The sequence below is a fragment of the Procambarus clarkii genome, chromosome 13 (genome assembly GCF_040958095.1).
Source record: "Procambarus clarkii isolate CNS0578487 chromosome 13, FALCON_Pclarkii_2.0, whole genome shotgun sequence".
NCBI classification, from domain to species: Eukaryota; Metazoa; Arthropoda; class Malacostraca; order Decapoda; family Cambaridae; genus Procambarus; species Procambarus clarkii.
Genome location: NC_091162.1, coordinates 16,086,750 through 16,113,795, shown reverse-complemented (window position 1 = coordinate 16,113,795; position 27,046 = coordinate 16,086,750). Strand labels below are relative to the sequence as shown.

Here is a 27,046-nt window from a genome sequence, read left to right as displayed (position 1 = left end):
AACTCATCCAGGTATACATAATTCATCCAGGTATACATAATTCATCCAGGTATACATAACTCATCCAGGTATACGTAACTCATCCAGGTATACATAACTCATCCAGGTATACATAACTCATCCAGGTATACATAATTCATCCAGGTATACATAACTCATCCAGGTATACATAACCCATCCAGGTATACATAACTCATCCAGGTATACATAACTCATCCCGGTATACATAACTCATCCAGGTATACATAACTCATCCAGGTATACATAACTCATCCAGGTATACATAACTCATCCAGGTATACATAACTCATCCAGGTATACATAACTCATCCAGGTATACATACAATTGATATCACTGTACGTAGCACTGTTATGGGATTTAATACTCTGGCTATCCTGATTGCAACTGAATATTTACCCGAGGCAATCGCATTAATCACTGGCGTAGATTTAACGATCTACTTTAACACAATGTAATTATGTATTCCTGGAATTAGCTTTGGGTGATCGTAATGCGGTTAACAGCGCCTCGCTGTTCAGGCTGAGCCCAGCGGCGTCATCTGTAACTCACTAGGCTATTAAAATTTTATACTGTGTGGTGGTTGTTCCGCACTGGGATGGCTAACGGCCGTGTCGAATGGTAATACAGTTCCACGTCCTATTGGTGGAGGCACGCGGTGAAGTGGATGATTGACTGAGTTTCAAGCATAGTGAAAGTTTCGTTTGTAATATATTCAACATCATTTCGCTGTTGAGGCGTCCCGTATAACGGTAACGAATCAGTTGAGCATGTTCAATGATGTATAGACCTTAGGGTTTCTCAAAAGAGAGCTGAATCCTTTATGGAAGGATATGATCTTAGGTTTTTAAGGGTTTTCATTTGACTAACATTTCCAGCTGACATTGAGACTGAGTCACTCATTTGACTGACAGTTCCAACTGACACTGACCGTGTCACTCATATGATTGACACTTTGCAGCTTATAGGTTATTGGTCTTGAACTAGGTAGCCGGCGACATCTAGTTTGTTCAGGATGCTCTGTTCATGTACTAGATGGTTAATAACATGACAGGGGTGGGAGATGTGTGTGTGTGTGTGTGTGTGTGTGTGTGTGTGTGTGTGTGTGTGTGTGTGTGTGTGTGAGTGTGTGTGTGTGTGTGTGTGTGTGTGTGTGTGTGTGTGTGAGAGTGTGTGTGTGTGTGTGTGTGTGTGTGTGTGTGTACTCGCTTAGTTGTGCTTGCGGGGGATCAGCTTCGGCTCTTTGGTCCCGCCTCTCAACTGTCAATCAACCGGTGTACAGAGCCCTGAACAGATGTGTGTGTGTGTGTGTGTGTGTGTGTGTGTGTGTGTGTGTGTGTGTGTGTGTGTGTGTGTGTGTGTGTGTGTGTGTGGGCAGTATGAGACGGGTGAAGGCTGGTTACCGTGGAGACGGGAAGAGGGTGTAGGAGCCAACCACTGATGCACTCACGTGCACAGCTAAGAACACACACGCACACGCGTGCACACACACACATATAATGTACAGGGGCCGGTGGCTGACTGGACAGCACGCTGGACGCGTGATCCTGTGGTCCCGGGTTCGATTACCCGGCGCCGGCGAGAAACAATGGGCAGAGTTACTTTCACACTAATGCCCCTTTTACCTAGCAGTAAATAGGTACCTAGGAGTTAGTCAGTTGTCACGGGTTAGTAACAGTTGATTGACAGTTGAGAGGCGGGCCGAATGAGCAGAGTTCAACCCCCGCAAGCACAACTAGGTGAGTACACACACACACGGTAACCTATCTAGTATGTTAATTAGGTAACTTTTCAGAACATAATTCTCCAGACACGAGCCTATATACAAAAAAAAAATTCTTTACATAAAATTATAATTGTACATTTTCAGTTTGTTCTCCCATGCATGTAAATATCCCCTGATGTACCTCACACACACATGAAGTCCGGGGTTCGAGCCTCATAGAGCCCCAGGTGAATAGAATGATGTTTCTAATAATAAAAAAAAAATAGCCAAAGAGGTTTCGTCGCACAAGACCTCAGGGCAAAAAGACTATAAGTCACCTGTTGAAAGGCCAGGCTCGTAAAACGGGGCAGTTTAAATATGTAAGATTTTATTCACAGATGAGTAACATTTTTCCACTAAATTCTTTTCATTTACTGACCTTACAAATTATCAAATTCATTTATGATTCGCTATGCGCTTCTGTGACGTCATATCCTTCAGGTACGACTAAAATTCAAATTCAAATTTCAACATTCAAATTCAAATTTCAAAATTCAAATTCAAATTTCAAAATTCAAATTCAAATTTCAAAATTCAAATTACGAATTTGAAAACAAATTGAGACTACCTCAAATTACATCACAACTATCATAACCAGATTGATGATACACTATTACAAAATCCCATATACATAAACATCCTATTTTGTAATAGTATTTTTATGAAATCAAATTTTACAGACGCAAAAACTAAATATACATAAAAATTTAGTATTTTCATATTACATGACGTCACTGCGCATGCGTCCTGCGCACTAACAGTTTTCCAACAGGCAACAATGGATTGAATGTGTGTTCCTATACATTTTTAAAGTACTTCATATCCTCATCATCACAATATAATTATTTATAATGATGATAGTATATGATAATGATAATAATACTATTCTTTCATACGTTTTCCTACTCCACTGTGTTAGGCTTTTTGTTCCATCCTTCCCAGTTTCACCTGCTTCTCTCTACCCCATTCAATCTTTCTCTACTTCTCTTCCTCTTCTAACCCCGAGTGAACACAAGGGGAGGCATGTATAACGAGGGGAGGCAAGGTTAACAAGGGGAAAAGCCCAAGGGGAGACAGTTATAACGAGAGAGGGGATAACACCATTTTGGAAATGACCGCCAAACTCTACAATTCTGGCCTTGGAGGCTAGGCTTCACCATCCATCCTGTCTCCCAAACCGTCCCTGTCTCATCATTCTTCCCTCCTCTTCTCCTCCCCCCCCCCTTCTTCTTTCTCCTTCCCTTCCCATCCCTCTTCCGTCCATGTCTTAACCCGCTGCCCGACGGAGCCATTTTGAGCGTCATATTCCTTATCATTTTTGGTGGCGGAGTGAATTTTGAAACTTGGCAGAAGCGGATGGGAGGGGTGAAGGGGGGGGGGGAGGGAGGGGGAGCGAGGTGTGGGATGGGAGGTGGAGGAGAAGCAGGTTGGGATGGGTGGTGGAGGTGGAAGAGGCAGGAAATAGGGTGAAGTGAGATGTGAAGGAGACAGGCTTGAGCAGGGGCAGGGAAGAATGAATGGAACAGGATGATTTGGATAATGAGTGAATACAGAAAAGGTGAAATGAGGGATGGGATAGGAGTGGAGAGAGAGAGAGAGAGAGAGAGAGAGAGAGAGAGAGAGAGAGAGAGAGAGAGAGAGAGAGAGAGAGAGAGAGAGAGAGACAGAGAGAGAGAGAGAGAGAGAGAGAGAGAGAGAGAGAGAGAGAGAGAGAGAGAGAGAGAGAGAGAGAGAGAGAGAGTCAAGAGCTGGAGTCAAGACTCCAGCTCTTGGGTCCAGCTTTTGCGGCCAGTTCCAGTGAGTGAAGAAGTAATAAAGAGGAATGGAGAAAGTTGACCAGGAAAATGTCACAGAGATGACAAAGAAGATTTTTTTTTTACATAAGAGTGTACAGGAGTAGACATCTTCTGACTCCTGTTAGGAGGCTGAGACCTTTCCCGTCCCATAGCTCATGGTAAACCTTACCCCACATGTTTTCTCTGGAGCACGACCTGTCAATCGGTTTTACTCCCAAGTCCTCAATTACTGCTGGGTGAACAGAGGCGCACAGTTTATGGGTTACTTCCCAGTCAATCCTCCCCGTGTTTGTCACGGGTAGAGAGAGAGAGAGAGAGAGAGAGAGAGAGAGAGAGAGAGAGAGAGAGAGAGAGAGAGAGAGGAGTGTGTGTGTGGGTGTGGGTGTGCAACCCCCAAATATGTCTATAACTCCTATAGGAACCTATTTACTGCTAGGTGGACGCTGCCAATTTCTTTCTGCCTCGGCCAGCATTCGAACCCTGGACCTACCTACCTACGGCTGAAGAATGCAGTCGCTCCCCGCTTGACAACGGAAAACCCTTCTTTTCTTATCTCTTATTGTCTTCTTCCAGTTCTCAATTCCAGTTTATGGACTCTCTCTCTCTCTCTCTCTCTCTCTCTCTCTCTCTCTCTCTCTCTCTCTCTCTGTTATACCCCCTTCCACCCTCTCCCACAAAGATTTTTCCCCCTGTCTCTTATTTTTCCTTTATTTGTGCATCACATGTAACACTCCCTCGCCTCCCGTGTGTCGCGGTAATGAGAGAGACGAGGGAGAGACACAGAGGGAATGAGAAAGAAAGAAAGAAAGAGCGGAATGGAAAAAAGATGGAGAAATAGAGCGTTAGAGACTGAGACTTGCCAAGAGGAGGGGAGACTACAAGAGTTTAATGATGAGTGCTAAAGAGTCTTTTGAAATACAGCTGGAACAGCTACCTGTAAAGAGAGGGAGGGGGGGCAAACACCTGTCACAGGTACCTGTAAAGAGAGGAGGGAGGGAGCAACACCTGTCGTGGCTGGGTTAGCAGCATAACAGCTCCGGAAGTTAAGATTCGAGTCAAGACTCCAGCTCTTGGGTCCAGCTTTTGCGGCCAGTTCCAGGGAGTCCTCGAGTCGAAGGTCTTGGGACCTTTGAATAAATAAAAGTGAAGGTCTGTTGGCCTATGCGAGGCAGCTCGTAGTAGACGGGGTCGTTGAAGGGAACTCTGAATAGTTGTTAATATACATGAAATATAAAATGGGACAATAGAGTCACTGCATCGAACTGCTAACGCAAAGGTGGGGTTTAGGAGCTTACGCGCGACCTTACGAAGCAGAATTATGTGAGCACACATACACTCAACTAGGTGAGTACACACACACATACACAACTAGGTGAGTACACACACACACATATATTCGTTTGCCTTGTTCGGGTTGAATGTAGACACAGTAGTCGCTTCTGTATATATTTATTGAGTGAGGCAAACAGGTGTATAACTGGCCAGCCGAGGTCCACCTACTCTGGGTCTGTGAGGATAACTGAGGCTGCTGGGAGCATCGCTGATGCTCCTCTGTCTGGCATGACGTCAGAGGCCTACTTGCCTGTGATTGGTTACATTTCAACTGACAGAATTTTGAGTATAACACCGCTCGGACACGCTACCAAGTCGACGTCCCTTGTCGACAAGCTCTGGCTAGCTATATAGTTACAATGATACTGAAAGGACCTCGGTGGCATACAATAATGGCTTACATGTGAAATTTGCATAATAAAACATTGAAAGAAGATCAGGTGTGCGTAATACAAACAACTCGGCATATATGCACCAAAAAAAAAAATTCATCATAATAGGTGAAAATCATGGTAACAATGCTTTGATTAAATCAGAGTATTAAGAACATGTGTATGTCTACTGATCAGATATGAACAATACAACTCAAGGTATTGCCTAAACAAAATTATTAACATGTGTCAATGGCATGTGCTTGAAAACCATACAAAATTAAACAATTATTACATTAATGGAACAAAGTTCTGACCTAACAACCACAATTGAATTTCAAGATAGATAATTTTTTTTTTTTTTTTTCGAAATATACAATATATTTACAAGACCAATGTACAATATATATAATGTGCAATATATTTACAAGCATATACAAGACCTGGATCAAGAAGACTAACATCTGCGTGATAGCAGTCAGGATTCACTGGCCACAATGTGGTTGCTAGAACAATAATAACTCTTATGACAAGCACTGTAAAAATACAAATGGTAGTAGACTTGACAATGGCATCTAATTCATAACAAAATAAAGTTGAGAAAAACTAAACATTATATATAATGGTAATAATAAGACACATGTGGTAGAAATACTGCAATTGAGTTTTTTTTTTTTTTTTTTTTTTTTCAAAACAAACAGAATAACTACAGAGTGCAATCAATTATAAATTCTGCGGATATCTACACCTAGCTCATCCAGAGCACTATACAACTCTGGCTCTGACTGAAGGTCCGGAACAGGTGAAACTTCATGCGACAAACTATCATCTTGAGAGATATCCTCGTTAACATCTAGCCAATGGACATGTGGTGAGTGCACGGTTGAAACGAGAGGTCTAGATCTAAGATTATAATTGCTAGTATGGGGTTGCTGAACATCCAGTGGTCTGTCAACCACAGGAGGTGGTGTCCGAGTAGGAGTATCTGTCTGGGTAAGTTCATTGTCATCTTCCTCATCAGTCTCGTCAACAGTCATTTTAGCTAACTTCATGTGGTCTAAATGTTCATTTATATACTCTCCTGTTAACAAGTTCTTAAGTCTGTATTTGTTACCTTTAATAAGCTCGATTACCTTATATGGACCCAAAAATTTCTTAGTTAACTTGTACATAGGACCAGACCTGTGTTGGTTAAGTATCATTACTACAGATCCAATAGTTATTTTATTGGGTTTAGCTCGTGCATTCCTTGCTAGAGTGAACTCGGCTGTTGCTTTGGACAGTTGTTCTCGTATTTTCTTGAATACTAATTGCATTTGTCTACGCTTCACTTGAACAAAATCATCTACGTTATATAAGGGAGTAGGAGGTACGTTAATCAATTCATTAGGGAGGATCTTATCTGTACCATAAAGAATAGCGTGAGGTGTGTCACCAGTAGAAACATTAATTGAAGAATTTATAGCACACTGAATTAAGGGTATAAAATCATCCCAATTGTTGTTATCAAAATTCAACGTGACTCTCAAGGCATCTAACACTTTCCTGTTAGTACGTTCAGCTAGTCCATTACTTGCCGGATGATAAGGCATGATGCTACATTTTTTGATGTTATATAAATCACACAAGCTAGTTAGAATACTATTACTGAATTCCGGACCATTATCTGAAAGGATTACTTTAGGCATACTATATCTACAAATTATTTGGTCATGGAATGCGCTGGCTATGGTTTCTGCTGTTTTGTTCGGGATAGGAACTAGTTCGCAAAACCGTGAAAAATTATCGACCATTACAAGCAAATGTTTGTTCCCTTTCTCTGTTTCCGCAAAATTTGTCAATAAATCCATCGATATTCGTTCCCAAGGAGCTTTAGTTGCTGGGTACACCTGAATTGGATTAGGTCCTGAAACATGTCCCTTGTGCTGTAAACAAGTTAAACATCTGTCAACATAATGAGCAATCTCCTTAGCCATTTTTGGCCAAAAATATTTCAATCGACCTTGTTGGAGTGTACGATCCTTTCCTGGATGTGCACTTGCAGGAGCATCATGGATAATTTTTAACACAGTTGGTACCAAGACAGCTGGAACAACTAACTGACAACATTTCCTCGAGGCTGTCCCTAGCTTTACTACTCTACACAGTAAATTGTCCAACATAACTAGTTCTTTCAATGGTACTGGCGGTTTATGAATCGGGCGAGTGTCTTGCTTAGTCAAAAATTTAATGACGGGTGCCCATATGGGGTCTTGTCTTTGTTCCGTTTCTACTACTGTAGCATCTAATGCTGGGTAATTTAACTGAATCGCAGCTACGTGTCGAGAAAACGCATCCGCTACAACATTTTGCTTTCCTGGAATATATCCAAATGTGGGATTGAATTCTTGAATTGTGAGCAAATATCTAGCAAACTTTCCAACTGGATTCTTATTTTTGAACAAGGGAATTAATGGTTGGTGATCTGTAAGAACATGAACTGGGTAATTATAAATTGTATCCTTGAAATGTTTAAGTGCCCAAACAACTGCCAAGGCTTCTCGTTCTGTTGCACTATAATTTTTCTCTTCTTTGGATAATGTGCGGCTAGCATAAGCTATTGCGTGATCTCTGTGACCTTCTGTTTGAAGTAATGCAGCACCTAGACCTATGTCACTAGCATCTGTAACCAACGTAAAAGGTTTAGAAAAATCTGGATACCTAAGGACAGGTGACGAAATCAAGGCTGCTTTGAGTTTTTTGAATGACTGATCCTGGGCCTCTCCCCAAACAAAGGGTTCATCTTTTCTTTGCAACTTGTAAAGCGGAGCGGCTATAATAGAGAATCCAGCAATAAATGAACGATAAAATCCTACAAGACCTGTGAACTGTCTTACGGCTTCTGCGGTACGAGGTGTTGGAAAATCACGGGCAGCAATAATTTTTGATTCATTCAATGTAATACCTGAAGGTGTAACTGTATGACCTAGGAAATTAATCTTTTGCTTTAAAAATGAACATTTTGCAAGCTTTATTTTTAAATTAGCTTCAGCGAGCTTTGCAAGTACCTTTTCAAGGTTCTGGAAATGAGTCTGAACATCTTGCGACATGATTATGAGATCATCAAGGTAAACTAGAAGCGTACTTCCTATCAATCTACGAAATAGATTTGTCATGAGCCGTGAAAAGGTTATTGGACTACTACGCAAACCAAACGGCATTCTTTTGAAATGAAAATGACCATTGGGAGTACTAAAGGCTGTCAATTGTTTACTTTCCTCATCAAGGGGGATTTGCCAGAATCCCTGCAACAAATCTAACGTTGAGAATACTTTGTTTCGACCAATACTTTGCAACAAATCATTTAGAACTGGAAGTGGGAAACGATCAGGTATTGTTACTCTGTTAAGCTTGCGATAATCGATTACAGGTCTCCAAGTCCCATCTCGCTTTGGTACAAGAATCAATGGAGCGTTCCATGGCGAATTACTCGATTCAATTACATCACTCTGTAACATTTCTTCTACAAGTCTATCTGCTTCTGCTCTCTGAGAATGGGGAAGTCGGTAAGCTGGTACATAAATAGGCGTAGTTCCTTGTTCAAGGGGAATTTTATGTGTAATGAGAGGAGTGAGACCTAATTTTTCTCCTGGTAGAGCAACAACAGCTCTATTCCTGTTCAAAATTTCCAAAAGCTGAGCCACAGAGTCAGGAAAATCAGTAGGACTGAGGTGTTGCGCTTGCACCTCTGGCTGAGATCCCTGTTCTCCTAGTGTGAGTGTACAAACAGTATGATCCATGGAGACATCATCCACAACTCGCACCGGTAACGAGTAATGGGCAAAATCTACAACATGGGTGCCAGACTGGAGATGGATATCGGCATTACTTGTGTTCGCGATAAAAAGTGAGACAGTACCATCCTGCACTGTGTGCCAGGAGGGTTCAACAAATGTACCATTCACTTTACATGTTTCACTTTCCGCAATCACATCCGACAACTCAGGCACTCCCTGAACCTTAACTCTTATTCTGGTGAGAGAATGAGGGTGTAGCACAGTGTCAGTAGCCGTGGAACCACTGACTTCAGAGATGGAAGCTGCCAGGCGAGCGAGACAACGAGAATCCGTTAGGGCGTCCCCTTCCAGAAAGTCCCGATACTCATTCTCCTTAACAACTGTACAACTACTATGCTTCAATCGAGTGCCTGTTTTCTCGGGTATGCTACCACGACAATGATCTGACAACCCTACGCTTGCAAGGCGGGTGTCAACAAAATTAACGTAATCTGATTGAAGGTTGAACTCGTGGCCCTGTCGGTACATGCTACACAAGGGTATGACATGGTCTTTGATACTTATGGTCCAACGATGGGGAAACAATGCAATATTTTCATCAATCATGGTGTACAGACCTAAGAGAATGTCTCCAGGAAAATGAATAATGTCAACAACTAAACATGTTATAGACAATGTGACATCATTGAACTTGAGTGGGAGGTCAATTTCACCCTGAACTTTTACTTTATTTCCTGAAATACCACTTAGAAAAGGTATGTGTGACCGTTTTAAAATAGTAGGGTGCTTACTTTCAATGTCTCTAAGAGCTGAGGGCTTGACAATATTAATTTTTGCACCTGAGTCAAGAAAAACTTTTAAAACTCTACCATGTACAATGGCTGATACAAGGGGACCATCACTTGAGACTGGACAAGTTACTATTTTTGACTTATGTTGTCTGGGATATCTGCGTCTTGTTTGTGTCAAATTTACTGTGGATCCGTCAACATCTACAACTGGTCTAGAGTCAGTGTCCTCCTCTGTCAAGTGTCCAAATCTATTTTGGGTAGCTACTGAATACACAGGGAGGGCACTAGGATTGGCTAGCTTGAATTGGTTAGCGGATGGCCTTGGGGGTTTCCCGACGACATGGAGTGAACATTCTGAGCTCCAGCATTCTGTGACTGAGCATTATAATTTGAAATTGCATTATAGCTGGGCTGGGAGTTGTAATTACGAGAGTTCTGATAATGTCTTGGACGCTGTGAGCCTCGCCAAGACTGACCATGGGAGTTACGAGGTGGAGATGTCCTTTGCCTAGCTCTACAATCCGCAGTGTGGTGACCAACTTGTTTATGGTACGTGCAATATGGAAGCCTAGAATGATTAGATTGATGAGGGGGCCGAGAGAATTGTCTAGGAGGTGATGATCTAGGGGCGGACCAACAGTCCCTTGCAAGGTGGTTACTCTTACCACAATGCCAACATGAGGGAGTGGATGGTTGTGGACTATGGCGTTTCGGCATTTTATGAGGCGGCGAATTTGACTGGGGGCTACGAGCATGGGTACGCTTCTGCGACCAAGAGTTTTGAGAATTTGTGGGAGGATGCTGAGAACTTGTAACTACATTTACAGCATCAGAGGGTGGCAACAGTTGAGCACTTCGGGGAGCTAGTTTATCGGCGGCATTGTTAATAGCCTCAAACACTTCACCAATTTCATGTTTAACACCAAAATTTTGTTGCTCAACGATTGGTTTTGTATGCTCGGGGGCAAAATGCATTAAAGTACCAAATGCTATCATTTTGGCCATAGCCTCAGGGGACAGATTATTGTCTTTATCTAACCAAGTTGAATTATTCATAGCAGAAACTAAGGCATACAGATACTGATCGAGACGGCTAGTAAACGCATTAAACGATTCACCAGGCTGCATGGTGGCATTGGCAATTTTCTTGACTAACCTATATGGGTCAAGGTCTCCTTTATTAACAAAGCGACGGCGAAAGAAATCCTTAAATTCAGGCCAAGACTGGAGGCTAACAATGGCTTTCTCATCAACAACAAAACGTGCATCACCTTTGGTTGTGTCCACGGCTGACCGTGCAATTGCTAAGTATTCGGCATCAGTAGGCTTAGAAAAACGTGCAACTGTTTTCGCTTCAACCTTACTAAACCATGATTCTAATAAACGCGATTCCCCAGCAAAAAGAGGAATAGCCATTTCCTGAGCTGATCTCTGGCCATTGGGACGAGCAACTGTTCCCATTGATTCTGAAGGGGTTTCAACAGTGGTAGGCATTGTCACAGCCGTGGAAGTAATATTTGAACGCAGATTATAATTAAGTGCACCTGGCATCAGAAATAGTATACACAAAAATAAACACAAAAAATATCAACTTGGCTAAAGTAAAAATGGCAGAAATAAAATTATTAAATTGGGCTAGGCAAGAAAATAATTAAGAACAAGCAATTGTAAACTAAATTTAGCAATCTTTCATTAAAAAATGACTGGAATTAGATGTATGTAAATTAATTAAACCAGACTAAGCACAGCAATTTAGAATAAAAACTGGGAAATGCAATTGCAAAATTTCATTAAAAAGATTCAACACAACAGGTGGCAATGCAAGAAATATGGATGTAGCACATAAACTGGACACAGGAATGTATATAACTCCTATGGTAAAAGTTTAAAATAAAATGCTTAAAGGATAAATTTCAAGTTAGGTCTGGAGAAATTAAAAAAAATTATATTGCACAAATCCTTAACTGCTACTAAAACAAGGATTTCTTAATTCACTGGAATTTGAATTTACCAATAACACTCTAGGAGAACAATTAAAATTCAATGAAATTACTGTAAGAAGCAGGAATGTTGAAATCACACAGGAAAACTGTGGGGAGTGCAGTACTGAACCAGCTCCAATATTTAACAAGTCACTGAATGGTTAATTCACAGGATATTATGGGAATTATTACATAAGTCACTTTTTAACACTTGGCACGTTGTTCTCAACTAGCAATTACTTATCTCAGGGTTGTAATTTATGAGGATCACCAGTAGCCAAAGTAGGAGAAGCGTCGTGAAGATCTGAAGAGGCCCATGTGAGGCGTGTTTACAAACTGGATGCGACGGCAGCGCTCCTGGCGGCGGTGGCGCGAGACTCAGGGACCCCACACTGTTCAGGCTAGAGGCACGAAGATAAATTCTGACGACGACAATATTGCGACGATGGAATAACCAGTTGATACCTGCGACGATGGCTGACGACGATTGCAGTAGCTTGCACCCTCACGAAGCTTGATACTGTCAGCTTGGGTGGTGGTGGTGGTGGGTGTAATAGGTGGTTCCCACGTGGTGGCGCGAGGTTCAAAAATGGCTGGCGCGGGAAGCTTCCTTCCTCCTCACTGATGAGTGAGCGTTCTCACAGGAAAATATTGACCCTTACTTCTAAAACGTTAGCCTGGAGTAGTGGTTGATGGCAGGACCCCGGTCTGGCACAATATTTGATGCGTGGGTGGCAGGATGGCGGCTTATGGCGGTGGCGGTGGCGGCGGTTTTGGCTGGAACACGAGGCGATGCTGGGTACTGGAACTTTTGCTTCCAGAAAAAAATTTCTGGATCCCACTGCTGCTACCAGTATTCGTTTGCCTTGTTCGGGTTGAATGTAGACACAGTAGTCGCTTCTGTATATATTTATTGAGTGAGGCAAACAGGTGTATAACTGGCCAGCCGAGGTCCACCTACTCTGGGTCTGTGAGGATAACTGAGGCTGCTGGGAGCATCGCTGATGCTCCTCTGTCTGGCATGACGTCAGAGGCCTACTTGCCTGTGATTGGTTACATTTCAACTGACAGAATTTTGAGTATAACACATATATACACAACTAGGTGAGTACACACACACACAATCACCACTTCGCTTCACTATTCACACACAATCTTCTCCCTTCTTTTATCTTCTCTTGACGTATTCGCCCGTCGCCTGTGAAAGCTAGTTATAATTGTATATATCTCTTATCGCCTCTCTATCATTCTTACTCTCGAACTCTCTCTCTCTCCTAATCTCGATCTTCTTCCCCTCTCTTAGTTTTCCCATATCTCTAAATCTCCCAAACTATGTCTCATTCTCTCCCTCTCTCCCTCCCCTCCCTTTCTCCCTCACTTTGTCTCTCCCTCACTTTCTCCCTCCCTCCCTCCCTCCACAGAGGTGTGAACACAATACAGAATAAACCAGTAACATCTTTCCTTTACAACTTAACCAATTAACATTAATCTCCGCCGGTTCCTACGTCCCTCCAGCCACTTTCCCGTGATGCCAGACAATTACAATAGCCCCCCCCCAAACTTCCGCCCATTTTTCTTTCAAAAGCCCTAAACGGCTTCAAGCGATTCGTAACAAATTCGCGAGCGTCATTGTAACAGCCCAGTCTGGTAATATTGCTCCCTCGAGGGAGGGGGAAGGGGGAGGAGGAGAACTGCAGCGCTGTTGATTATTGTCTCTCATTGCAGGAACTATTCTCTCTCACTCTGCAGTCACCAATTATCCGCAATCTTGCACAAGAGCGCTCGTAATGAATCCCTGATCGCGCGTTCGAAAATGAAGGGAAATAGCTCATGATTTGTGTTCTTTCTGAGTCTTGGGAGACTCAGGGCGGGTCCCGCTGTCTCTCCGCCAGCTGCTGCCAAGCCCAGAGCTTAAATACATTGTCTCGGGCCCGAGCGAGGGGCCGAGCGAGGGGCCCGAGCAAGGGGCCCAAGGGGACATCAAAGACGAGAGAGAGGGCCCAGGGGCCCACCAAGGAGACGCAGTAGGTATGAGGAGGAAGGAATAAGAGAGTGATCTGGGGACGGGGACGGAACGAGAGGATGTGGATAGTCTAGTGGATAATGACAAAGGCTCACAGGAATCAGGAACGTGTTGGCTAAACACGTAGAGGCGCGGGAAATCACGGCTCTGGCTCACAGTTGCCTCCCGCGGCTCATCCTCTTCCTTACACGGCGGAATTAAACTCAGTTTGTCCCCTAATGGATACAAATAATAAGATCTCCGCTTAAGTGAGCTTCTGGGGTCAGGCTACAGATAAGCTGATGTGGGACAACTGCTGTTAGCCTCCAGTTTCATGAGCAGTATCAATGACATTCCTAATGAACACAGAGAGAGAGAGAGAGAGAGAGAGAGAGAGAGAGAGAGAGAGAGAGAGAGAGAGAGAGAGAGAGAGAGAGAGAGAGAGAGAGAGAGAGAGAGAGAGAGAGAGAGAGTGTGTGTGTGTGTGTGTGTGTGTGTGTGTGTGTGTGTGTGTGTGTGTGTGTGTGTGTGGAGTTTTCAAGGGAAAGCGCCAAGCCATTACGACTATATAGCACTGGGAAGGGGTCACGATTAGGATTTGAGATGGGACGGGGGGAAAGGAATGGTGCCCAACCACTTGTGGACGGTAGGGGATTGAACGCCGACCTGCATGAAGCGAGACCGTCGCTCTACCGTCCAGCCCAAGTGGTTGACCTCAGACAGAGAGAGACAGAGACAGAGAAACACACACACATATAAGCAATTTTCCTTTTAGTCTAATCACCAAATTAAGTCTTGAAGGTACATATGAAATTTAAGGAAAATGCTCACCAGGGAAGGCCCTCAGAAGGTAATGGTCCCCTGGGTGTTCTCGTAGTGTGCTAAGCACCTCAGATTTCACCATCATTCCCTATCCTCACTTTTATTTTCTCTGTATTTTCTCATCTTTATCCCTGTGTTCTCTGCAGCTACAGTTATCAAGCTATATAACTCCTCCAGCGCCTCTGGCTCAGGGAGATCTCTCGAGAGAGAGACACTTTTTGAGTATTATTCCATGCTGAGCTCTCTCTCTGTCTGTCTGTCTCTCTCTCTCTCTCTCTCTCTCTCTCTCTCTCTCTCTCTCTCTCTCGCTCTCTCTCACCTCCGCCATACCAGAAACACTCACACACACAGTTTTATTTATATGCACATATATATATACACACACAAGCCTAGTTGCATATACACACGCACATATATATTTCCTGATGTTCATTCGTTTGCGATTACATAACGCCCGGTGATGTACCTGCCCCCTCAGGTACCCTACCTTGAGGCTACCTTGAGGTGCTTCCGGGGCTTAGTGTCCCCGCGGCCCGGTCGTCGACCAGGCCTCCTGGTTGCTGGACTGATCAACCAGGCTGTTAGACGCGGCTGCTCGCAGTCTGACGTATGAGTCACAGCCTGGTTGATCAGGTATCCTTTGGAGGTGCTTATCCAGTTCTCTCTTGAACACTGTGAGGGGTTTGCCAGTTATGCCCCTTATGTGTAGTGGAAGCGTGTTGAACAGTCTCGGGCCTCTGATGTTGATAGAGTTCTCTCTCAGAGTACCTGTTGCACCTCTGCTTTTCAACGGGGGTATTCTGCACATCCTGCCATGTCTTCTGGTCTCATGTGGTGTTATTTCTGTGTGCAGGTTTGGGACCAGCCCCTCTAATATTTTCCACGTTTCTTTTAGTTATTTTCCACCCTAGGTGGTGTACCTGCCCCCTCAGGTACCCTGTGGTGGTGTACCTGTAATATTTATCTTGGAGGAATGAAACTAAATTTATATATATATATATATATATATATATATATATATATATATATATATATATATATATATATATATATATATATATATAATTAAAGGAACAACGTCAACCCATTGACGTTCTCTTCAGGTCTCCCCTCTATTTTCACTTCCTGTATAAAAGCACTCACCCACCTCGCTTTCCCCTTTTTATCACGGTGATCTCCATTTTTCCTACACCTGGGTCCCCTCTTACCCTCTTTCCTCACTCCATCAGTGCTTTCTCTCCCCTCATATTTCCCTCTTAGCGGAAGAACAGGCGACGATCTCTCTCTCCCTGCGGTAATAATTACAGCATCTTTCCTCTCATTTGAGGTACCAGCTTCGCTCTTTACCCCTTAGGAAGCTCTAGCTCTTACTTACTCTCACTTTGTCTCGTCTCCCCTCATTGGCTCTTGGTCCCTTGGGCCTTATCTCCCCTCGGCCGCAGTCTTCTTCATGTCGGGGCATTATTACTCACCTAATTGTGCTTGCAAGGGTTGAGCTTTGGCTTTTTGGTTTCGCCTTTCAGTCGTCAATCAACTGGTGTACAGGTTTCCTGAGCCTACTGGGCTCTATCATATCTACATTTAAAACTGTGTATGGAGTCAGCCTCCACCACATCACTGCCTAATGCATTAGTACTCACCTAGTTGTGTTTGCGGGGGTTGAGCTCTGGCTCTTTGGCTCTTAGTGTGTTGGCTCTTTGGCTCTTAGTGTGTGTTCCAGCGTGCCAGTGTGCTTGTGGGAGTGAATATTGTATATCCGGTTGGTCATTAGTCTATACTTGAATTGAATTATTAGAGGAAAGCGCAAAGTCATTACCAGAGTATACCAGTGAGTATAGCACTGTATATTATAGTGTATATCTGTGTATATATGTCGTACCTAATAGGCCAAGTTGCCTAACAAGCCGGATTTTTCCTGAAATTATATATTTTTATATATTTTTTTTAATTTTTGTTCTCATTGAATGATAAAGTTTTCCATTACATTATATAGGATTTGATTTTTTTTATTTGAGTTAAAACTATCAATGAAATTTTACCAAACCTAATCTAATATAGTCAGAAATTCATGTTATTAATATGATAATATTAATTTGAATAAACCAATTTGAAAATAAATATTTGAAAATAACGAAAATCACTCTGCTTGTTAAGCAAATCGGGCCTTGCATACTAGGGCAAGTAGTACGGTTCTGGCTATTAGGTACAACACATGTGCTATCAGGCAATGAATCGACGTCGATGAATGAGCCTTATTTTGACCAGCAAAACGTTAACAGCAAATTTAAATATTTACATAAATTGTAGTTTCGAGAGAAACAGAACTTTTATAATGAGGCAGAAAATGAATGACAGCGTCCCACAGGGGAGTGTGTTTGGTCCCATGTGGAATCTGTACATCACCATCCTTCTACTCTTTAGGAAATGTAGATGTTTATCTCTCAGAATGTTCGGTAATATGTTTATTGCTTGTGATGTGTGTCTATGTATGTATTAACACGATGTACTGAACGGGGTGAGAATAGCTTGTGCTACCTCATCCCTTTGTGTGTATTTTACCTCAATAAACTTATTTCAATTTAAATTTCTACTCTTCATTTATGATATTCAGGATGATGACTGCAATGGGATGATTTTCTCATCACATGCAGGCGATGAGTCACAATAACGTGGCTGAAGTATGTTGACCAGACCACACACTAGAAGGTGAAGGGACGACGACGTTTCGGTCCGTCCTGGACCAAAACGTCGTCGTTCCTTCACTTTCTAGTGTGTGGTCTGGTTCTCATCACATATAATATGTAAATCGTGCATAGTCAAGGCCGAAATTCCCTTAGAAAAGGGTTTGACAAATCGCCATATTTCATGAATAGGAAATAATTGAGAATCTATAGAGGATGACCCCGAATTGTATGTGTTGTTGGTAGCTTTGTGCACAGTGGTGCGGGTAAATGTGGGACACAGGTGCTCAGTATCCGCTGCCTGCAAAGGTGTTGTGACAAAGGTGGTGTGACACACTAGGACGAGTGACAGGAGAGGATTAGTGCTTAGTGATGAAGTGACCATCCTGAGCTGACACTCTATTCATCAAAAATAATGAAAACAGACACACGCACACAGATCACACTAACGTGATGCATCAAATGAACAAATCCACAAGGGCCGTGACGAGGATTCGAACCTGCGTCCGGGACTTCGGTTTCAACCCTTTTCACCCTGTCGTAGCTCAGTCGATTAAGGCAGTGTCTGGGATGCTCCCGGACGCAGGTTCGAATCCTCGTCACGGCCCTTGTGGATTTGTTCTTTTAATGAAAACAGAATTCTGAAACGCCCAAGACAGGCAAGAAAATGTATAGTGTTTAACCGCATCTCTCAAGAGCTCGACTCTACTAACTGCACAACTTTATGTAAAGTCTCAAATTATCTCGTAACTCAGATGTACGAGTTACGAATGACTCATAGAACGAATGAGTTCCTGAATGTCCTGACTCCTCCAGGCTTGTAGACCGCACCTTGGGCCTCCACCCGCCCTAGCTAAACTAACAAGATCAGAGGTATTCAAAAGTTGCAAGTAGCACGGGCTATGGTGAGCCCGTAGTGGACTTACCTGGCACAGGAGCGGGGCTCTAACTGCCTCTAGTCAACATAGCAAAGGCGTCGGCACCACAAAAGTCATACATAAGACCAATGTTGCGAAATATTCTCAAGGTTCTCCACTTGGCCCAACTTGGTGGATAACCAGAGGGTGGCAGCTACAACACAAGACGCTCAGCTAATTAAAAAAAAAATAAATCCTGCATTATTCTCGAACATCACTACACCAGAAACCATTCATTCATCAGGTGAATCAAATTTCGAACACGTCACGAGCGGATATTTGAGAAATATTCGCTATCTGAAGATATGAATTCATCTTTACTCATCATTTTTTTACTCCGCTCTGTCGTGAAGCGGTATCTAATCATACAGACATAACTAGACATGTACAACCATACATATATACATAAAAAATACAGCCAGTCATACATATATACACATACATCCACATACATACATTCATGCATACATACACAGTAATCACACTATCATGACGCAACAGTGAGCAAATCCGTAGTAAAACACTCAGCGCATGGATTCGAACCCTCATCACAGCTCCTACGGGTTTGCGCATACATACATACATACATACATACATACATACATACATACATACATACATACATACATACATATACAAACATACAGACGTGCAGCCAGCCAGCCAGACATACATACAGCTCGCCTGTATGTATATCTGGCTGGCTGGCTGCACGACAGCCAGACATACATACATACATACATACATACATACATACATACATACATACATACATACATACATACATATACAAACATACAGACGTGCAGCCAGCCAGCCAGACATACATACAGCTCGCCTGTATGTATATCTGGCTGGCTGGCTGCACGACAGCCAGACATACATACATACATACATACATACTCCATCTCTGCTTCCTGGCACATTAGAGGGATTATGTTTCCTGGGAGCCTTTGTGCCGCCTCAGCCGTCACTCTGAGACTGTGCTCTATATCCGGGTCTCAAAACATCCAAATTCCTTCAGAATAATCTCCCTGACGTCTTTTAAACAGGCACCAGGCGCTCTACACGATTTATGGGGGACGTCAGTGAGTATTTTATGATACTACAAAAGATGTTCTTGCCTTTTGTATTATCATACCGGTGCAAGGGTCTTTTTTTCATTTTTTTTGTTTTATTTGTAGATGCTTTGCGTGTTTACATTTTAATGTTTTAAAAGCCAGCTGGGGCCCAGATTCGCGAAGCAGTTACGCAAGCATTTACGAATCTGTATATCTTTTCTCAATTTTGGCGGTTTTTGTTAAGAATTATTAAACAGTTAATGAGCTGCGAAGCACCAGGAGGCTGTTTATAACAATAACAACAGTTGATTGGGAAGATTTTATGTTTGTAAACTGTTTAATTAATATAACCAAAGTCGTCAAAGATTGAGGAAAGATGTACACGTTCGTAAGTACTTGCGTAACTGCTTCGTGAATCTGGCCCCAGGTTCGTATTAAGTTGAGCCTAATATTTGAGTCTAGGTTTTTATATGGTCAAGTGATCTTCATATATTTCTGTCTATTAATAGATGGCTTAGATCCTTCCCTTCCCATAGTTCATCTTAAGCTCTAAGCTTAAGATGAGCTTAGATCATCTCAAGATCACACTCAAGATCAATTCTACTTGCCTGAAAAACTATCCACCAATTGGTATACAATAAGATACCGAATTACTGCTAGGTGAATCGAGGCGAACAGTTAATGATCGGTGCCTAGTCGATCCTTCCTGTCTAGGGCTGGCGGAGGTTAGGGCCACTAGCCTCAAGAACCGTTGTGGAAATATGTTTCAAATGCGAGTCAAGGAATGACAAAATCTTTGGTTGTTGTTAAAGATTCGCTACCTGGAATAAAAAGTTCCAAGTAGCACGGGCTATGGTGAGCCCGCAGAATCTTTGGTGATGATGTGATGGCCTTCGTAAAAGCTCAGACTGAGAGGAAATGCGGCTCACTGACCGTTCTGTGCACAAAGAAATCACATTAATTCGATGCATTAATGAGTAAAAATCGGTAGGAATCAGGAGGAGGATTCGAACCTGCACACCGGGTTTTGTGTTATGATGGCTGTCTGCTGAGTCTCTATGAAGTTGGGGCCATGTGGAAACCCCCTACAGAACATTGGTGCTGTGCATAACAGTAAGATCAACGATATCTCTAAATGCTTAAATCAATTACTTTCTCTCTGTGTCACACACACACACACACACATACACACACACACACACACACACACACACACACACACACTCACTCATTATTCCCCACGCCTAACCAACAAATCTCAATGCCACTTTTTTCTGCTCAAGTTCCCTCTCCAAGATGTCATATTTCCCCCCCTGAAGCTTTTTCGATGCCTTCAGCTCTTTCCCTCCCTGTATATTCTCCTCTCCCAGCATGCGTCTGCTGATGACTGAGCGCCTTGTGTTGTAGATGTCCACGAAGCTGAATCAAGAAGGGATCTTTTAGAACATTGTCCTTATACAATAACAGTTCGCCAACATTCTGTTCCTTCCTTCCCCCTCAGGTCTCCATCTCACCACCACCACCTTTCCCTTCACGTCTCTCTCTCTCTCTCTCTCTCTCTCTCTCTCTCTCTCTCTCTCTCTCTCTCTCTCTCTCTCTCTCTCTCTCTTACATCACACCCACCCCATCTTTCCCTCCAAGCCCTCAAAACTTTTCCTCTTATCCATTTTCCCTCCCTGATTATAAACTCCCAACCACTCTATCAAACTCCCTCCCCCTCCCTCTCGATAAGTCTCATCCACCATCCTGGTATTCCGTCCCTTGTCTTCAGTACCTCCATACCACCCCCCTCCCCCCCTCACTCTTCCACCTCAACCCCCAGTGCTCAATATCTCCAAAACCTCCGCATTAAATTACATAGCCAGGCACCAGGTGATGGCTTCCTGCCACACTGATCTCAGCCCAAGAGTGAAGGATATGGAGATTGTATTTTCTGCTCGGCTGTCTCTCAACTGTATTGAAAGATGTGTGTGTGAGAGAGAGGAGTGAGAGGTGGGAAGGGGGGGGGGAGATAAGATTGTGCTTCTGAAAGGGAAGGGGGGAGGTAAGATGATGCAGATACATAGGGATGGGAGAGGAGAGGGGGGAATAGAAGATGGGGAAAGGTGACATCTTTGGGGAAACTTGGACAGAGAAAGTTAGAATGAGATTTTTTTTGCAAGAGATGCGGAAAGATAATGAATCCTGTGTCTCGTTATTGGTTCTCTAGATGCTTCGTATAGTGCCTGGTGGAGAGAGAGAGAGAGAGAGAGAGAGAGAGAGAGAGAGAGAGAGAGAGAGAGAGAGAGAGAGAGAGAGAGAGAGAGAGAGACAGAGAGAGAGAGAGAGAGAGAGAGAGAGAGAGAGAGAGAGAGAGAGAGAGAGAGAGAGAGAGAGAGAGAGAGAGAGAGAGAGAGAGAGAGAGAGACAGAGAGAGAGAGAGAGAGAGAGAGAGAGAGAGAGAGAGAGAGAGAGAGAGAGAGAGAGAGAGAGAGAGAGAGAGAGAGAGAGAGAGAGAGATGTCGCAAGAAAAGAGAAGAAAGAGAGAAAACATAATAAGAGACCTAACAAATACTCAAGGAAACTTACAGAATGAATAAAGAAGAGATGAAAGAAGAGAAGATAAGAAGAGAAGATAAAGAGAGATAAAGAAGAGAATAAAGAGATGTTCACAACAAATACTAATAAAACAATAGTTTCCTAGAGAGCATCTTCTTGAGATGATTTCGGGGCTTAGCATCCCCGCGGCCCGGTCCGCGACTCAGATGATACATAATGCTGTTAAAAAAGTATTATTTTTGCGCAATATGAAGATGAAATGAACTAAACGAACAAAATGTAGTATCCAAGTCTATAATTTCAGAAGTAAATGTTACTGAAAGCTGCAGGTCGGGAGAATCATTGCATTACGAACCAGGCGGCTGGAAATGCTGGGGGTCCAAGAGCTGAAGCTCGGTCCTTCACGGATTGTACATATTCAGCTCATCTTCGCCTTTATTCATTTTCCCCTACGCACTATCATCTCATTGCTCTTCTTATCTTGAGTGTAATCTGTCACACGTTCTCCTCTCACTCTCACTCTCCCCTCTCTCTCACTCTCCTCCACTCTCACTCTCACTCTCACTCTCCCCTCTCTCATTCTCCTCCACTCTCACTCTCACTCTCCCCTCTCTCTCACTCTCCTCCACTCTCACTCTCACTCTCACTCTCCCCTCTCTCTCACTCTCCTCCACTCTCACTCTCACTCTCACTCTCCCCTCTCTCTCACTCTCCTCCACTCTCACTCTCACTCTCACTCTCCCCTCTCTCTCACTCTCCTCCACTCTCACTCACTCTCTCACTCTCCCCTCCCTCTCTCTCACTCTCCTCCACTCTCACTCTCACTCTCACTCTCCCCTCTCTCATTCGTCTCTGCCTCACTGTCATCAACTTTTTTTACTTCCCAGATTTGATTATAATTTTTCACTCTAAGTCTGTCCTATAAATGAGAAATTCCTCTCTCACTCTCTCTCTCTTTTTAAGGGAGAGACTAAGGCTGTTGAAGGAGGGAGAGGTGTGTGAAGAGTGAGGTGGAAGGGAGGTGTGAGAAGGTAGAAAGAAAGGGAGAGAGGGGGTGATGAGGGCAGAGGATGGTGGGAGGAGGGGTGAGAGAGGGGGTGAGGGAGGGGGTGAGAGAGGGGGTGAGGGAGGGGGTGAGAGAGGGGGTGAGGGAGGGGGTGAGGGAAGGGTGAGAGAGGGAGCAACAGCTGGGTGAGGGAGCAACAGGTGCAGCAGCTACCGACATCCTCGCCTGGCTCTATAATCGACCCACAGGAGCGCCCTCTTCCTCCTCCTCCCTCTTCCCCTCCTCCTCTTCCTCCGTCTCCCCTCTTCCTCCTATTATTATTTGGGGATTTCCTCAGTTCATTTGTGTTCCTCGTGTTTTCCCACATCTCATTTCCTAACCGCCTTACTCAGAGTATCGTTATTTGTCAATATTTCTTATTTTCCGTTCCCTTGCTCCATTTCCTTCTTTATCACATCTTTAATACGTGCTGCATGGGTAACAGCTTCTATCCCGTATCAACCTACCCTGGCTTTGCGCCCTGGAGAGGCCACTCTAGACCGACACCCAAAGCAAAATTCCATAGTCTCCTGAGACTGATGGATGGCTGCTATTATGTACTCTCTCTCTCCCTCCCTTCCTTCCTTCCTTCCTTCCTTCCTTCCTTCCTTCCTTCCTTCCTTCCTTCCTTCCTTCCTTCCTTCCTTCTTTCCTCCCTTCCTCTCTTTCTCTCTCTCTCCCCCCTATACTCCCCCCCTCTCTCTCTCTCTCTTTCTCTCTCTCTCCCCCCTATACTCCCCCCCCTCTCTTTCTCTCTCTCTCTCTCTCTCTCTCTCTCTCTCTCTCTCTCTCTCTCTCTCTCTCTCTCTCTCTTTCACCCTATACTCCCCCTCTCTCTATATATATATGTCTTCGTCTCCCTCTCTTTATCTCTTTCGAATCGAACATCTTTTGTTATTTTAGCACTCGTTCATTATTGTTATTAACTGTAATTATTGAATAATTGTAAATATTATTTTTTTCGCGTCAGTAACTGGTGTCTATATGGCGTTTGCAAGCTATAACTGCATGTTTTTTTTTGCAACCCATCCTCCTGTTTAGTTAGTATCTATTGTGACGTCAATAGATACTATACGGTCGTCAATAGATACTATACGGTCGTCAATAGATACTATACGGTCGTCAATAGATATTATATGGTCGTCAATAGATACTATACGGTCGTCAATAGTCACGAATTCGTACTTACTTAGCTTTCAGATAGACATATACTGACTAGTAAGTAATTCTTCAAAAAAAAATAATGAAGATAAACGACAAACATTAATATTCCTAGGCCTAGTATAGCACATATATGTACTATATTAAGCCTCAGATATGGTCTATAAGGCCTAGGAAGGTTACGATAGGGTAGGTTAGGTTCTTAGTTTAATTTATCAAAGCAAACACAAGTAAAAAAAATAGCTTTCCGGTTTGTCCAACTCAATAGTTCAGATTTCTACTTTATAATTTCGTTGTAGGTCGGTATATATATATATACAATGATCCTCATCTTTACTGTAAGTACTGTATAAGATTGTACTGTATAAGATTGTACTGTATAAGATTGTACTGTATAAGATTGTACTGTATAAGATTGTACTGTATAAGATTGTACTGTATAAGATTGTACTGTATAAGCACTGTATGTTTTTTTTAATATCCGGCTGGCTGTTATTGCACATTAATACCTGTCTGTTAAGTCTGTATTCCCCTAGTTGTGTTTGCGGGGGTTGAGCTTTGCTCTTTCGGCCCGCCTCTCAACTGTCAATCAACTGTTTACTAACTACTTTCCCCCCCCCCCCCCACACCACACACACACACACACACACACTCACAGCCCAGGAAGCAGCCCGTGACAGCTGACTAACTCCCAGGTACCTATTTACTGCTAGGTAACAGGGGGCATTCAGGGTGAAAGAAACTTTGCCCATTTGTTTCTGCCTGGTGCGGGAATCGAACCCGCGCCACAGAATTACGAGTCCTGCGCGCTATCCACCAGGCTCGCAGGCCCCATGTATCTGACAGTGTGTATACCTGTCTGTCAGCTTGTCCATCTGGTTATCCGTCTACCTTTAGTATACCTGTAGATATGTCTAACTATCAGCCCCCCCCCCCAGCATGTCGACGATAACAACCACTCTGTGCAACACAACAAGGAGCCTCAGCCCTTGTCAAACAAAGGAGCCTCGCGATGATCACAACAGACTAGAGGCAAACAAACAAAAGTCATCCGACTCTATTGCATGATTCTCTTTGTAAAGAGCACTGCTTCCGTGTGTGTGTGTGTGTGTGTGTGTGTCTGTGTGTGAGAGAGAGAGAGAGAGAGAGAGAGAGAGAGAGAGAGAGAGAGAGAGAGAGAGAGAGAGAGAGAGAGAGAGAGAGAGAGAGAGAGAGAGAGAGAGAGAGAGAGAGAGAGAAAGAAAGAGAGAGAGAGAGAGAGAGAGAGAGAGAGAGAGAGAGAGAGAGAGAGAGAGAGAGAGAGAGAGAGAGAGAGAGAGAGAGAGAGAGAGAGAGAGAGAGAGAGAGAGAGAGAGAGAACAGGGGGGTTCATTTTTCCTATTCCTTCTCCCGATATCCACCTCAGATTTCCGAAAAAAAGCTATCGACGCGGCGGAATATTTGATCAGGGAAGTGGTGCAGGATAATCAACAATTCGGGTTCATCTTGGGGTTCACTTACCGGCGTGTTAGCGTTTTTTTTCGACACTGGCGTTCACTTTAGGGTAGTTGCTACATACACGGATGATGAGGACGATCCTTAGGAGGACTGAGGCTATCGGCGGTGTTTCTAATGATGACACTCTATGGATGATGGAGAACTCTGTGGAGGTCGAGTGCCTGGAGGAGGAGAAGCAAGGTAGTGACACAAAATCTTTCATATCAAGAACTGATTATATTCACACGGTGCGCCTTTGAAAGGAAAATAATTACTCTTTTCTACACAGGTGGGTAAAGAAGTTTCCGCCTTCTGGCTCCTGTTAACAGGCTCAGAGCTTCCCTTACCACAGCTCAGGGTCAAATTTACCCCTACTAGTTTTTCCCTAGAATACGATCCGTCAATCGGTTTTATTCCCAGGGAAATTTCCCAATTATTCCCAATTTCTGCTAGGTGAACTGGGCGAACATTTAAGGATTGGTTCCCAGTCAATCCTTCCTGGGTTTTATTACGGAGCGAGTATGGGTATCATGCATGTGGTGTGTATTTATGTTTTATTCACTATTCGTGCCTGCATGATCTAGCTGCTAGCTCTAGGACCCCGCCTTTGTAACCGTCGGTTGTCTAAGTTACTGACTCCCGAACTGTTTTTCTTCTATCATATTTACTACATATTTCTCTCTCACACATTCTCAGGGTGAGCTGAGCACACCTACACACACATATGTGCCTGCAGGACTGAGCTCTAGCTCATAGACCTCGCTTTTCTAGCCGATGGTTGTCAATTGTAATGACTCCTGGCCTATTTCTCTATCATACCTGCTTTTAAAGTTATGAAGAGTTAGCCTCTACAACCTGTTCCTTTAAGTCATATCATTTATTCTCTATCCTTACACTAAAGGAAAATTTTCTAACATCTCTATGACACATCTAAGTCTCAAGCTTCCATCCGTGACCCGCCTTGTTCTATTGTTATTCATTGTAAACAATTCCTGTTTCAACCCTGTCAAATCCCTCTTAAGTATTTTATACGTCTGTATCATGTCCCCCTCTTCTCCAACGTCGTCAGGTCTAGCTCCTTCAGTCTCTCTTCGTACCTCATCCCTCGCAGTTCTGGGACGAGTCTCGTTGCAAACTTCAACACTTTTTTTGAGGTTCCTTATGTTTTTTTAGATAGGGGCTCCAAGATGGGGCGGCATACTCTAAAACTTTCCTCACATACAGTGATCTAAAAGCCTCCTTATTCAGGTTTCTACATCATACGACATCATTTAAAATATTTTATTCAAGTTTCGTTTCTGTTAGTGCGACAATATCTAGAACCTTTAGCTGAATTATATCTCTTGCAGTATTTTGTATCTCATTCCAGTTATGTTGGTATATAAAATTTTCAGGAACTTGTTCCCCTTCCCTTTGTCCTTTACACCCCCTTCCTCTAATGATTTTGTTGCTTTGTTTTTATGTACCATTTCGCTAGGTTTCCAGTCCCTAACACTTTGTAGAAAAAAATT

At 43.3% G+C, this 27,046-nt stretch overlaps 1 protein-coding gene across 1 annotated transcript in view; it reads right to left on the bottom strand.

Moving 5' to 3' along the window:
* Positions 1-27,046, bottom strand: part of mus201 (rad2 superfamily protein mus201) — a 480,107-nt gene that overhangs the window by 450,714 nt on the left and 2,347 nt on the right. The window contains exon 2 of the mRNA XM_069323705.1: positions 25,560-25,717. The gene's annotated coding sequence lies outside the window, so the exon portion shown is untranslated. The remainder of the gene's footprint in view (positions 1-25,559; positions 25,718-27,046) is intronic.